Here is a 15,761-nt window from a genome sequence, read left to right as displayed (position 1 = left end):
AGGCTGCAGTAAACTGTGATCACCTACTGTAGTCCAACCTGGATGACAGATTGAGACCATCTTTTAAAAAAAATTTTTTTAATTAAAAATAAATAGCTGTTCTGTATGAGCTCAAATTCATTCATTTCCCTTTAGTCCTATATTTTGGTCCATTTGCATTTTAGTGAATATTTATTCATTGAATAAATGCTGACTGAGCACTTATGTGCTAGACATTATGCACTGTGCTAGGGATGCTGAGGTGGAAAAAACAGAGACTTAGAGCTTTTGGAGCTTAGACTCTACTTCTTAGTCTAGAAGCCTAGTCTACTAGACCTATTAAGAGAATAATTCTGGCCGGGCGCGGTGGCTCAAGCCTGTAATCCCAGCACTTTGGGAGGCCGAGACGGGCGGATCACGAGGTCAGGAGTTCGAGACCATCCTGGCTAACACGGTGAAACCCCGTCTCTACTAAAAAATACAAAAAACTAGCCGGGCGAGGTGGCGGGCGCCTGTAGTCCCGGCTACTCGGGAGGCTGAGGCAGGAGAATGGCGTAAAAACCCGGGAGGCAGAGCTTGCAGTGAGCTGAGATCCGGCCACTGCACTCCAGCCTGGGAGACACAGCGAGACTCCGTCTCAAAAAAAAAAAAAAAAAAAAAAAAGAGAATAATTCTGGCCGGGCACGGTGGCTCATGCCTGTAATCCCAGCACTTTGGGAGGCTGAGGCAGGCGGATCACAAGGTCAGGAGATCGAGACCATCCTGGCTGACACAATGAAACCCCGTCTCTACTAAAAATACAAGAAAAGTAGCCGGGCATGGTGGTGGGCACCTGTAGTCCCAGCTACTCGTGAGGCTGAGGCAGGAGAATGTCGTGAACCCAAAAAGCGGAGCTTGTAGTGAGCCGAGACTGTGCCACTGCACTCCAGCCTGGGCGACAGAGCAAGACTCCATCTCCAAAAAAAAAAGAATAATTCTACAGCTGGGCACAGTGGCTCATGCCTATAATCCCAGCACTTTGGGAGGCCAAGGTAGGCGGATCACTTGAGCCCAGGGGTTTGAGACCAGTGTAGGCAAAATAATGAGACCCTATCTCTACAAAAAGAAGAAAAAGAAAGAAAAAATTAGCTGGGCATGGTGGCGCATACCTCTAGTCCCAGTTACTCAGGAGGCTGAGGTGGGAGGGTCACCTGAGCCTGGGAAGTCAAGACGGCAGTGAGCCGTGATAGTGCCACTGCACTCCAGCTTAGGCAACAGAGCAAGACTCTGTCTCAAACTTAATAATAATAAATACATAATAATAAAAACAAAATAATTCTAGTTCTTCGACATAATTGCCTTTCAGTATTGGAAGACAACTATCACGTTTCCTAATCTATGCCTCATATGATGTAGTTTCTGTAACAATAGCTATTGAGCCATAGTGATTAACTAAAGCTCCCCATACTAAAGATGGGCTTGTCAAGGAAACCTCTGTTGAAGTGACATTTAAGTAAAGACTTGTGTAGATTTGGGGAACAAGTTATGTGAAGATCCTTCACTCCTGGGTGAGGAATGTTCCAGACACAAGGGACGTCAGGAATGAGCTTGGCACCTTGGGAGGCATCAAAAGCAGTAAGGTGAGAGCTGCAGGTAGGGGAGATCTTTCGGAGATCTGGCAGCACTTTTAGACCAGGGTAAAGACTTTGGATTCTTACTCTGTGAGATGGGAACCACTGGAGGTTAAAGTATTTAACTTCATTTATTTTTGTGAAAGGGATTTTATTAGTCCATTCTCGCATTGCTATAAAGAACTCCCTAAGACTGGGTAATTTCATTGGCTCACAGTTCCACAGGCTGTAAAGGAAGCATGACTGGGCAGGCCTCAGGAAACTTACAGTGATGGCAAAAGGCAAAGGGGAAGCAGGCCCATCCTACATGTCTGAAGCGGGAGGAAGAGAGTGAAGGAGGAGGTGCTACACACTTTTAAACAACCAGATCTCGTGAGACCTCACTCACTATCACAAGAATAGCAAGAGGGAAATCTGCGCCCATGATCCAGTCACCTTCCACCAGGTCCCCTCTCTAACCTTGGGGATTACAATTCAACATGAGATGCAGATCCAAACCATATCAGGGATCTTCTCTCGTATCTGCCACCTAGCTATTTTTGTGTATTAATTTTATCATAAACTGGCTCTTTTACCAAATTCTTTTGTTTCTAGGTTTATTTAATTGGCTTTATTAAGATATAAGTTAGACTGGGCGTGGTGGCTCACGCCTGTAATCCCAGCATTTTGGGAGGCCGAGGCAGGCGGATCATGAGGTCAGGAGTTTGAGACCAGCCTGGCTAACATGGTGAAACCCCGTCTCTACTAATAATACACAAAAATTAGCCAGGTATGGTGACACGCACTTGTAATCCCAGCTACTAGGGAGGCCGAGGCAGGAGAATTGATTGAACCTGGGAGGCAGAGGTTGCAGTGAGCTGAGATCACGCCACTGCACTCCAGCCTGGGCAACAGAGCAAGACTCTGTCTCGAGAAAAAATTAAGATATAATTTACATGCAATAAAATGCCCCAATTGTAAATGTACAATTTAATGTTTGACATATAGTCATATGTAATAATCACCATAAATAATACATGAAACATTTTCATCACCTAAAATTTCCCTCATGCCTTTTTTTTCTTATGCCATTTTGTAGTAGAGCCTCCTATTTCGTTCTGAGTTTCAGGCAATTGTAATCTCCCTTATGTGACTATAGATTAGTTCTGCCTATTCTAAGATTTCATATAACTGGACTCACACAGTAGGTGTTCTTTGGTTTCTGGCTCCTTTCATTGAGCCTAATGATTTTGAGAGTCATTCACATCATTGCTTGTGTCAGAGGTTTGTTTGCTGTATTGTTCAGTAGTATTCCATGGTATGGATATACTACAATTTATTTATTCACCATCAGATGCACATTTTCTTTCCAATTTGGGGCTAATATGAACAAAGCTGCTATGAAAAATTCTTGTATAAGTCTTTTTGTAGTCATGTGTTTTCATTTCTTTTGGATAAATACCTAGGAGTGGAATTGCCGGGTCTTAGAGTAGGTATAACTTTAGTAGAACTGCTAAATAGTTTTCCAAAGTGACTGTAGCATTTTACATTTCCACCAGCAATGCATGAGAGAACTAACTTCTCCACATCCTTGCCAAGATTTGGTGTTGTCAGTCATTTTGTTTTTGGCCATGATGGTGGGTGTGTAATGACATTTCCTCATGGTTTTAATTTGCATTTCCTTGATGACCAGTGACATCTTTTCATATGCTAATTTTGTTTGTTTTCTATTATGAAGTGTCTGTTCAAATCATTCGCCCATGGGTTGTTTGTCCTATTGTTGAGTTCCTATTGTTGAATTTTTCTTTTTTCTTTTCTTTTCTTTTTTTTTTTTTTTGAGACAGAGTCTTGCTCTGTCGCCCAGGCTGGAGTTCAGTGGCTCAATATTGGCTCACTGCAAGCTCCGCCTCCCGGGTTCATGCCATTCTCCTGCCTCAGCCTCCCAAGCAGCTGGGACTGCAGGCACCTCCCACCACGCCCGGCTAATTTTTTGTATTTTTAGTAGAGATGGGGTTTCACCGTGTTAGCCAGGATGGTCTCGATCTCCTGACCTCGTGATCCACCTGCCTCGGCCTCCCAAAGTGCTGGAATTACAGGCATGAGCCACCGCGCCCGGCCCAAGAAGATTCTTTAGAGGATTTTCTGTGTACATGATTATATCTATAAACAATAACAGTTTTTCCTTTTCTGTGTACATGATTGTATCACCTGTAAACAAGAAGTTTTTCCTTTTTACTCTTTATGCCTGTTATTTATTTATGTATTTTTTTTTTTTGAGACAGAGTCTCGCTGTGTCACCCTGGCTAGAGTGTTATGGCGCAATCTCGGCTCACTGCAGCCTCCGCCTCCTGGGTTCAAGCGATTCTCCTGCCTCAACCTCCTGAGTAGCTGGGATTACAGGTGCCCACCATCGTGCCCAGCTTATTTTTGTGTTTTTAGTAGAGATGGGGTTTCACCATGTTGATCAGGCTGCTCTCGAAGTCCTGACCTCATGATCGGCCCGCCTCGGCCTCCCAAAGTGCTGGGATTACAGGCGTGAGACACTGTGCCCAGCCTATGCCTGTTATTTCTTTAACATCTCTTATTGCACTGACCAGCACCTCCAGGACAGTGCTGGATGGAAATAGCTGAGAGCACAAATCTTGCCCTGTTCCCTGTCTTAGGGGGAAAGCACTTGATCTTTAAGTTAAGTAAGGTATTAGCAGTTGGCTTTTTGTAGATGACCTTTAGCAGCTGAGGAAATTTCCTTCTATTTCTATTTCACTAGAGTTTTTACTATGAATAAGTGTTGGATTTTTCAGATGTCTGTTCTGTGTCTGTTGAGATAGCCTTATTTTTTATTGTTGTTCTGTTAATGTGGTGCTGATTGACTTTCAACTGTTAAACATCTTGTAATTCCAGTGATGAACTGCACTTGGTATTATCCTTTCATATATATTTGATTTACAATTTTTTCTTTTTTTTTTTGAGACAAAGTCTCGCTGTCACCCAGGCTGAAGTGCAATGGTGCGATCTTGACTCACTGCAACCTCCGCCTCCTGGGTTCAAGCAATTCTCCTGCCTCAGCCTCCCAAATAGATGGGATTACAGGCGTCTGCCACCACACCCAGCTAATTTTTTGGTACTTTTAGTAGAGATGGCGTTTTGCCATGTTGGCCAGGCTGATCTCGAACTCCTGACCTCAGGTGATCCAACCACCTTGGCCTCCCAAAGTGATGGGATTACAAGTGTGAGCTACTGCACCTGGCCACAGATATAATATTAAGTTGGTTTTTTTGTTGTTGTTGTTGTTTTGAGACAGAGTCTCACTCTGTCACCTGGGTAGAGTGCGTTTGAACAATCTTGGCTCTCTGCAACCTCTGCCTCCCAGGTTCAAGTGATTCTCCTGTCTCAGCCTCCTGAGTAGCTGGGACTACAGGTGCACGCCACCACGCCCAGCTAATTTAGGATTTTTGTGTCCATGTTTACAAGGGATATTGGTCTGTAGGTTTCTTTTCTTTTTTTCTTTTCTTTTTTTTTTTTTTTTTTTTTGAGACGGAGTCTCATGCTATTGCCCAAGCTGGAGTGCAGTGGCACGATCTCAGCTCACTGCAACATTTGCCTCCCAGGTTCAAGCAATTCTCCTGCCTCAGCTTCCCAAGTAGCTGGGATTACAGGCATGTGCCACCACGCCTAGCTAATTTTGTATTTTTAGTAGAGACAGGGTTTCTCCATGTTGGTCAGGCTGGTCTCGAACTCCTGACCTCAGGTGATCCGCCTGCCTCGGCCTCCCAAAGTGCTGGGATTACAGGCATGAGCCGCCACACCCGGCCTTGTAGTTTTATTTCCTTATAATGTCTTTGGTTTAGGAATCAGAGTAATACTGGCCTCATAAAATGAGTTGAAAGTTTTTCTCCTTGTCTATTTTATGAAAGTGTTTGTATAGATGAGTATTATGTCTTTCTTAAATGTTTGATAGAATTCAACACTGAGGACATTTGGGTCTGGAGTTTTCTTTGTGGGCAGTTTTAAAATTATATTTTAAATTGATTTAATACAATTTAATTTTTAAGTTTGATATATGGCTATTCAGATTTTTAATTTTTTTCTCATACTAGGTTTTTTGTTTTTTTTTTTTGAGACAGAGCCTCACTCTGTTGCCCAGGCTGGAGTACAGTGGTGTGATCTCACCTTACTGCAACCTCCGCCTCCTGGGTTCAAGTGATTCTCGTGTCTTAGTCTCCTGAGTAGCTAAAATTATAGGTACACACCACCACACCTGGCTAATTTTTGTATTTTTAGTAGAGATGGAGTTTCACCATGTTGGCTAGGCTAGTCTCAAAACTCCTGACCTTGGGTAATCCACCCGCCTTATCTCCCAAAGTGCTGGGATTACAGGCCTGAGCCACTATGCCTGGCTTCTTGTACTAGTTTTGATCACTTATAGCACTCAGGGAATTCATCTATTTCATTTAATTTGTTGAATATATTAGCATAGAGTTCATAATAGTTTCTTTTTATTCTTTCAATGTTTGTAGAATCTGTAGTGATGCTTCATTCCTAATACTGGTAATTTATGTCTTCTTTTTTTTTTTCTTGGTCTAGCTAAAGGTTAATCAATCTTTATTGATAATGATTAATTTATTGACATTGATATAGATAACCAGCTTTTGGTTTCATTGATTTTTCTCTATCATTTCTTGGTTTCTATTTTGTTCATTTCTGATCTTGTCTTTATTATTTCCTTCCTTCTACGTACATTGGGTTTAATTTAATTTGATCTCCTTTTCTCTGGATTCTTTTTTTTTTTTTTTTTTGAGACTGGGTCTCCCTCTGTCACCCAAGCTGGAGTGCAGTGGCTTGATCTCGGCTTACTGCAACCTCCCCATCCCGGGTTCAAGTGATTCTCCTGCCTCAGCCTCCTGAGTAGGTGGGATTACAGGTGTGTGCCACCATGCCCAGCTAATATTTTGTGTGTTTTTAGTAGAGATGGGATTTCGGCACATGAAAATCCTAAAATACTTGGAAATTAAACATTAAACTTCTAAATAAATAGACATTTATAGAACACTCCACACAAATCAAACTTTGTTGTTTGCAGTTCAAGCAGTTTAGAGGAAAATGTATATTTTATTTTTTATTTTATTTTTTATTTTTTGAGACATAGTTTTCACTCTTGTTGCCCAGGCTGGAGTGCAATGGTGCAATCTCAGCTCACTGCAACCTCCACCTCCCGGGTTCAAGCGATTCTTCTGCCTCAGCCTCCCAAGTAACTGGGATTACAGGCATGCACCACCATGCCCGGCTAATTTTTTGGATTTTTAGTAGAGATGGGATTTCACCGTGTTGGCCAGGTTAGTCTCGAACTCTCGACCTCAGTTGACCCGCCCGTCTCGGCCTCCCAAAGTGCTGGGATTACAGGTGTGAGCCACTGAACCCGGCCCGGAAAATGTATAGTTTTAAATTCTTATATTAAAAAAAAAAAAAACTAGAGTCAGACTTCTAGTTTGATTCCATATGGTCAGAGAACATACTCTGTGTGATTTTAATCCTTTAAATGTTCTAAAAACTTGGGCTAGGTGTGGTGGCTTATGCCTGTAATCCCTGAGGCTGAGGCAGGAGGATAACTTGAGGCCAGGAGTTTGAGACCAGCCTGGGCAATGTAAGCAGACCCCTGACTCTATAAAAGCCTTAAAAATTAGCCAAGTGTGGTGGCGCGCACCTGTGGTCCTAGTTACTTGGGAAGATGAGGCTGGAGGATTGCATGAGCCCAGAAGTTTGAGGTTATAGTGAGCTATGATTGCAGTCCTGCACTCCAGACTGAATGACGGAGCAAGACCCTGTCTCTAAAATTAAAAAATAAAAAAATTTTTTAAAAATTATAACATGTTTTATGGCTCAGGGTATGGTCTATCTTTTTTTTTTTTTTTTTTGAGACGGAGTCTAGCTCTGTTGCCCAGGCTGGAGTGCAGTGGCCGGATCTCAGCTCACTGCAAGCCCCGCCTCCCGGGTTCACGCCATTCTCCTGCCTCAGCCTCCCGAGTAGCTGGGAGTACAGGCGCCCGCCACCTCGCCCGGCTAATTTTTTTTGTATTTTAGTAGAGACGGGGTTTCACCGTGTTAGCCAGGATGGTCTCGATCTCCTGAACTCGTGATCCGCCTGTCTCGGCCTCCCAAAGTGCTGGGATTACAGGCTTGAGCCACCGCGCCCGGCCAGGGTATGGTCTATCTTGATTAATGTTTGCTACATACTTAAAAAGAATGTATATATTGCTTTTGTTGTATAGAGTGTGCTATAAATGTAAATTTGTCCAAGTTGGTTGATAGTATTGCTCAAGTGTTTTATTTAATTTATTATTATTATTTTGAGACAGGATCTCACTCTGTCACCCAGGCTAGAGTTGCAGTGGTAATAACATGGTTCACTGCAGACTTGACCTCCTAAACACAAGTGATCCTCACAACTCAGCCCCATCAGTAGCTGGGACCACAGGTGCATGCCGCCATGCCCAGCTAATTTTTACATATTTTGTAGAGATGGTTGTCTCTCTGTTTTGCCCAGGCTGGTCTTGAACTCCTGCCCTCAAGTAGTTCTCCCACTTTGGCCTCTCATAGTGCTGGGATTACAGGCATGAGCCACCATGCCTGGCCTGATAATGTCCTTTTTAAATGGAGCTCAGACTATTAATATTTAATATAATTATTAATATAGTTGGATTTAAGTGTACTATCTTGCTATTTGTTTTCTATTTATGCCAACTTTTTAAATGTCTTTTGTTCCTTTTCTCTTCTTTTTTTTTTTTTTTTTGAGACAGAGTTTCGCTCTTTCGCCCAGGCTGGAGTGCAGTGGCACAATATCAGCTCACTGCAACCTCTGCCTTCTGGTTTCAAGTGATTCTCCTGCTCCAGCCTCCTGAGTAGATGAGATTACAGGCGCTCGCCACCACACCTGGCTAATTTTTGTATTTTTAGTAGAGATGGGGTTTCACCGTGTTGGCCAGGCTGGTCTCGAACTCCTCTCCTCGTAATCTGCCTGCCTCAGCCTCCCAAAGTGCTGGGATTACAGGCGTGAACCACCACGCCCGGCCCATCTTTTGTTCTTTTTCTTTTCTTTATCTTGCCTCAGCGAAAGAATATTGAGGTGGTTCACGCCTATAATCCCAATACTTTTGAGGGTCTGTGGTGGGAGGATCGCTTAGGGCCAGGAATTCAACACCAGCCTGGGCAACATAGCAGGACCCCATCTCTGCAAGAAATTTTTTAAAAAATTAGTTAGGCATGATGGTGGTCTCCCGTAGTCCCAGCTACTCAGGGGGCTGAGGTGGGAGGATCACTCAGGAGCTGAGGCCAGGAGTTGAAGGTTACAGTAAAGCTATAATCATGCCACTGCACTCCAACCTGGACAACAAACTGAGACTCTATCCCGGAAACAAACAAACAAAAAGAATATTGAGCACTTTTTTAGTATTCTGTTTCATCTCCACTATGGGCTTATTAACTTAATCTCTGTCTTATTTTTAGTAGTTGTTCTCAGGGTTTTAATACACATTTTCCCTCATCACAATATGCACTTCACTTATTACTCATCACATATTATAGAGCTTCATATATAGCAGGTTTCACAAACTACAGCCTTCAAGCCAAGCCTGAATACCTACCTGCTTTTGTAAATAAAGTGTTATGGGAACATAGCCATGGTCATTCAATTACATATTTTTTCATCAAGTCCAAAATGTCTACATAAATATGACACATTTTGTGCTGTAAGGACAGAGTTGAGTAGTTGCAATGGAGGCCACATAGCCTGTAAAGCCAAAAGTATTTACTGTGTGGCGTTTTAAGTAAAAGTTTGCCAACTTCTCATGTTTATTATAAGAAACTTACAGTGGTATATTTCTGTTTTTCACTTCCTTCAAATATTTTTTCTGTCCCCACCTTTTCTGGAACCTCAGTTACAAATATATTAGACTATTTGATATTGTTCCACATTTCACTAAAGCTCTGTTCTTTTTTTTTCTTTTCTTTTTTTTTCTTTTTCTTTTTTTTTCTTTTTTTGAGACAGTTTCGCTCTTGTTGCCCAGGCTGCAGTGCCATGGCGCAGTCTTGGCTCACTGCAACCTCTGCCTCCCGGGTTCAAGCAATTCTTCTGCCTCAGCCTCCTGAGTAGCTGGAACTACAGGTGCCCACCACCATACCTGGCTAATTGTTGTGTTTTTAGTAGAGACGGGGTCTCACTATGTTGGCCAGGCTGGTCTCAAACTCCTGACCTCAGGTGATCTGCCTGCCTTGGCCTCCCAAAGTGCTGGGATTATAGGCCTGAGCCACCACAACCAGCCAAATTTTTGTATGTTTAGTAGACACAGGGTTTCACTATGTTGGCCAGTTTGATCTCCGTCTCCTAACCTCAAGTGATCCGCCCGCCTTAGCCTGTCAAAGTGCTGGGATTACAGGCATGAGCCACCATGCCCAGTCTTTTTTCTTTTTTCTTTTTTTTTTTTTTTGAGATGGAGTCTCGCTGTGTTATCCAGGCTGGAGTACAGTGGCATGATCTCAGCTAACTGCAACCTCCACCTTCTAGGTCCAAGCGATTCTCCTGGCTAAGCCTCCCTAGTAGCTGGGATTACAGGTGTGCACCAAGACGCCAGGCTAATTTTTTGTATTTTTTAGTAAAGACAGGGTTTCACCATGTTGACCAGGCTGGTCTCGACTCTTGACCTCAGGTGATCTGCCCGCCTTGGCCTCCCAAAGTGCTGGGATTACAGATGTGAGCCATGCCTGGCCTCTGTTCATTTTTTGTCCTTTTTTGTTTTCTTTTTGAGAGAGTCTTGCTCTGTTGCCCAGGCTGGAGTGCAGTGGCACAATCTCAGCTCACTGCAATCTTTGCCTTCCAGGTTCAAGCGATTCTCACGCCTCAGCCTCCTCAGTAGCTGGGATTACAGGTGTGTTTCACTATGTTGCCCAGGCTGGTCTTGAACTCTTGAGCTCAGGCAATTCACTTGCCTTAGCCTCCCAAAGTACTGGGATTATAGGCTTGAGCCACTGAGCTCTCCCGTTAGTCTTTTTTTTTTTAACTTTAGTTCAGATAATTTCCACTGTATGTCTTCAAATTCATGGAATTGTCTTCTGCAGTTTATAATCCGTTAGTAAGCCCATCTAGTGCATTTTTAATTTCAGATACTGTATTCTTTTCCTTTTTTTTTTTTTTTTTTTTTTGAGACAGAGTCTTTCTCTGTCACCCAGGCTGCGGTGTAGTGGCACAATCTCAGCTCATTGTAGCCTCCACCTCCCAGGTTCAAATGATTCTCATGCCCTAGCCTCCCGAGTAGCTGGGATTACAGGTGTTGGCCACCATCCCTGCTAAAATTTTTATACTTTTGGTAGAGAGGGGGTTTCACCAAATTGACCAGACCGGTCTCAAACTCCAGGCCTCAAGTAATCTGCCTGCTTCAGCCTTCCAAAGTACTGGGATTACAGGCATGAGCCACTTCACTTAGCCCAGATATTGTATTTTTTAATTTCTATAATTTTTTTTTCTTTTTTTTGAAAGGGAGTGTTGCTCTATTGCCCAGGCTGGAGTGCAGTGGTGTGAGCTCAGCTCACTGCAACCTCTGCCTCCTGGTTCAAGTGATTCTCCTGCCTCAGTCTCCCCAGCAGCTGGGATTATGGAATTACACTTACATGCCACCGTGCCCGGCTAATTTTTTTTTTTTTTTGAGATGGAGTCTCGCTCTGTCGCCCAGGCTGGCACAACCCCGGCTCACTGCAACCTCCACCTCCTGGGTTCAAGCAATTCTTCTGCCTCAGCCTCCCAAGTAGCTGAGATTACAGGAGCATGCCACCACTCCTGGCTAATTTTGTGTGTGTGTGTGAGTGTGTGTTTTTGTAGAGATAGGATTTTGCCATGTTGGGCAGGCTGCTCTTAAACTCCTGACCGCAGGTGATCTGCCTGCCTCGGCCTCCCAAAGTGCTGGGATTACAGGCCTGAGCTACCACATCCAGTCTAATTTTTGTATTTTTAGTAGAGATGGGGTTTCACCATGTTGGCCAGTCTGGTCTCCATCTCCTGACCTCAAGTGATCTGCCCGCCTCGGCCTCCCAAAGTGCTGAGATTACAGATGTGAGCCACTGGGCCGGCCCTAATTTCTAGAAATTTTATTTGACTATTTTTATATCTTTCAATATGTTCATTTTTAAAAAAATATTTGAGTATATGTATAGTTAATGCTTTTACATCCTTCTTTGCTAACTCTAGCATCTCTTTCTAGATCTGTTTCTATCGACTAATTTTCCTTCTGATTAAAAAAAAATGTTTTATTTATTTATTTATTTATTTATGGAGACAGGCTCTCACTATGTTATCCAGGCTGGAGTGCAGTGGCTATTTACAGGTGTGATCATAGCGTACTGCAGCCTCTGACTCCTGGACTCAAGCAATCCTGCTGCCTTAGCTTTTCAAGTAGGTGGGACTACAGCCTCACGCCATTGTGACTAATCATTTTGTTATGGAATGATGGACACTATAAATATATATTTTTGAGTATCTGGTTTTTGTTGTCTGTCTTAATTGAATTTTGGTTTACTTGTTAATTTGTTAATGAATCAGCTTGATTTTTGAGGCTTGTTTTTAAGCTTTGGGGCAGTTCTAGAGTTATCTTTACTGTTGTGTTAGGTTAGTCCTTTTACTAAGATATTACTCTTCCAGGGTCTCTACTTTATGCCCTGGATGTTCAGCTTCAGCAAACAATGTTTACTCTGACTGGTCAAAACTTAAATATCAGCCAGGCACACTGGCTCACACCTAAAATCCCAGCACTTTGGGAGGCTGAGGCGGGTGGATCACCTGAGGTCAGGAGTTCAAGACCAGCCTGACCAACATGGTGAAACCCCATCTCTACTAAAAATACAAAAATTAGCCAGGTGTGGTGGCAGGCGCCTGTAATCCCAGCTACTCAGCAGGCTGAAGCAGGAGAATCACTTCAACCTGGGAGGCAGAGGGCTGCAATGAGCTGAGATCACACCATTGCATTCCAGCCTGGGCAACACAGCAAGATTCCATCTCAAAAACAAAAAAAAAGTGGGGGGGAAAAGAAAAAAAAACCAACAACTTAAATATCTTCCAACTCTCTGTGTGTGAGCTCTGGGAATTTTTCTGCTCGTAGAAACTCAGGACTCCTGTGAAGAGTTATTGATCTCTTTGCATAGTTGCTGCTTCTCTGGTACTTTGCCTCAAACTTCCAGGCACCTCATGCTCCTAAACACTGATCTCTGCTCCATTCAGTGTGATTTTTCTCTTCCTGTATTCCAGTCCAGAAAGCCAAAGTAATAGTAGGACATACCTCACTTGGTGCCATTCTCTCAGGGATCACAGTCCCATACTCCCTGATTTCATTGTCTGAAAATAATTTTTTTCATGTATTTTGTTCGGTTTTTCTAATTGTTTATAGCAGAAGGCCAAGTCTAGTACCAGTTACTCCAACATGGGAAAAGAATTTTATTTTTGTGGTTTTCTGATTTTACTTTATAGATACACAGTATCACCTGCAGTAATAATAATTCATTCTTTCTAATATTCACACATTGTAGTTAGTTATCTTGTCTAATTCATTGGCTAGTACTTCCAGGACAATGTTAAATAATAGTATTGATATTTCCTGGTATTTTTCTGTAAGGGTAGATGGGACAGCATTTTAAAGGGAGGCGGGGCATGGTGGCTCACGCCTATAATCCCAGAACTTGGGGAAGCCCAGGTGGGTGGATCGAAGAATCGCTTGAGCCTGTGAGGTGGACATTGCAGTGAGCCAAGATCGCGCCATTGCATTCCAGCTTGGGCTACAGAGTGAGACTCCGTCTCAAAAAAACAAAAAACAAACAGAAAAAAACAAACAAAAAATTTTAAGAGAGCATTGACTGGGCACAGTGGCTCATGCCTGTATATAATCCCAGCACTTTGGGAGGCAGGCAGAACACTTGAGTCCAGGAGTTTGAGACAAGCCTGGCCAACATGGCGAAACTCCGTCTCTACTAAAAATACAAAAAATTAGCTGGGCGCGGTGGCACATGCCTGTAGTCCCAGCTAGTAAGGAGGCTTGAGGCACAAGAATCGCTTGAACCTGGGAGGCAGAGGTTGTAGTGAGCCAAGATCGCACCGCTGTACTCCAGCCTGGGCAGCAGAGTAAGACTCTGTTTGAAAAAATAAAAAAAGAGAGCAAGAGAATTTTCAGGGTTAATGAAAATACTGGGGAAAAGGGCACTGTCCTATGGTGTTGACGGAGATACAAATTGATAGTGTTTTTGGAAGGCCGTTTGTCAGTACCCACTTAACAACTGGACTTCTAGGAATCAAATTATGTCCTTAATGCTTGTCTTAGTCTGTTTCTGTTGCTATAACAGAATACCACAGACTGCGTAATTTATAAAGAACAGAAGTTTATTTGACTCACAGATCTGATGCCAGCATCTGGCAAGGATCATCAGATGGTGGAAGGCATCCCATGGCAAGGAAGTACAGGAGCAACACAGAGAGACAACAAGGGGGCCAAACTCTTAGCAGGAGCCCACTCCCATGCTAACTAACCCACTTCCGAGATAACGGCATTAATCCATGCATGAATAAGGTGCCCACGTGACCTAATAACCTCTTTAATCTACCTCTTAATACTGTTCCATGAGTTTGTAGCGACATTAAAACCATAACAATGCTCAAGGATGTATATGCAAAAAAAAAAAAATTTTTTTTTTTTTTTTTTTTTTTTTGAGATAGAGTTTCCCTCTTGTTGCCCAAGCTGGAGTGCAATGGTGAGATCTCAGCTCACTGCAACCTCCAGCCCCCCAGGTTCAAGTGATTCTTCTACCTCAGTCTATCCCAGAGTAGCTGGGATTACAGGCTCACGCCAATACATCCGGCTAATTTTTGTATTTTTAGTAGAGACGGGGTTTTGCCACATTGGCCAGGCTGGTCTCAAACTCCTGACCTCAGGTGATCCACCCGTCTCGGCCTCCCAAAGTGCTGGGATTACAGGCGTGAGCCGCCGTGCCTGGCCTGCAAAAATATTTGTTGCAGCATTGTATTAGTCTGTTCTCACACTGATCCAAAGAAGTACCCGAGACTGGGTAATTCATAAAAGAAAGAGGTTTAATTGACTCAGTTCTTCATTGCTGGGGAGGTCTCAGGAAACTTACAATCATGGCAGAAGGTGAAGGAGAAGCAGGCATCTTCTTTATAGGGCATCAGGATGGAGTGAGTACCAGCAGAGGAAATGCCAGATGCTTATAACACCATCAAATCTCGTGAGACTCACTCATTGTCATGAGAACAGCATGGGGGAAACTGCGCCTATGATTCAATTACCTCCACCTGGTGCCACCCATGAGCATTACAATTCCAGATGAGATTTTGGGTGGGGACACAGCCAGACCATATTAAGCATTATTTATCGTATCAAAAAAATGTAGTCATGACCCAACTACCTTGTTTCAAAGAGAACAGAGGAATTACTATATTTTAACTGAGGGGATATGCTAATACAGGTTGAGTATCCCTAACCCGAAAATTCGAAATCTGAAATGCTCCAAAATCTAAAACTTATTGAGTACTAACCTGATGCTCAAAGGAAATGCTCATTGAAGCATTTTGGATTTTGGATTTTCCAATTAGGGATGCTGAACCTAAGTATAATGCAAATATTCTAAAATAAAAAAAAAATATGAAATTCAAAATGCTTCTAGTCCCAAGCATTTTAGATAAAGGATACTCAACCTGGCCGGGCGCGGTGGCTCACGCCTGTAATCCCAGCATTTTGGGAGGCTGAGGCGGGCAGATTGCCTGAGGTCAGGAGTTCGAGACCAACCTGACCAACATGAAGAAACCCTGTCTCTACTAAAACTACAAAAGTTAGCTGGGCATGGTGGCGCATTCCTGTAATCCCAGCTGCTCGGGAGACTGAGACAGGAGAATCGCTTGAACCCAGGAGGCGGATGTTGAGATGAGATTGTGCCATTGCACTCTAGCCTGGGTAACAAGAGCGAAACTATCTCCAAAAACAAAAAAGGATACTCAACCTGTAAAAGATTAGGCACTGATTTAATTCTTCTGTAGCAATATTCCCAGATGTCTTGTTTCGCAGTTGTCCGACATAACCACGCATATGTTATGTCTCTGTTAGCACAGTATCCTGGGTTTGTCTGTACTCCAGAAACAAGGTCATATAAGCACTC

The 15,761-nt window shown here is 43.1% G+C and overlaps 1 protein-coding gene across 15 annotated transcripts in view; it reads left to right on the top strand.

Annotated features, from left to right (window-relative positions):
* Window positions 1–15,761, top strand: part of ZBTB8A (zinc finger and BTB domain containing 8A) — a 67,858-nt gene that overhangs the window by 26,595 nt on the left and 25,502 nt on the right. Inside the window, exon 3 of one of the 15 annotated variants that reach the window (XM_065534263.2) lies at window positions 3,851–3,968. The exons of the other annotated variants lie outside the window; for them this stretch is intronic. The gene's annotated coding sequence lies outside the window, so the exon portion shown is untranslated. The remainder of the gene's footprint in view (window positions 1–3,850; window positions 3,969–15,761) is intronic. 15 annotated transcript variants of the gene reach the window in all.

Source organism: Macaca fascicularis, chromosome 1 (genome assembly GCF_037993035.2).
Source record: "Macaca fascicularis isolate 582-1 chromosome 1, T2T-MFA8v1.1".
Classification (NCBI taxonomy): domain Eukaryota; kingdom Metazoa; phylum Chordata; class Mammalia; order Primates; family Cercopithecidae; genus Macaca; species Macaca fascicularis.
The sequence above is the reverse complement of the archived record's forward strand: the minus strand, read 5'-3'. Positions and strand labels throughout refer to the sequence as shown.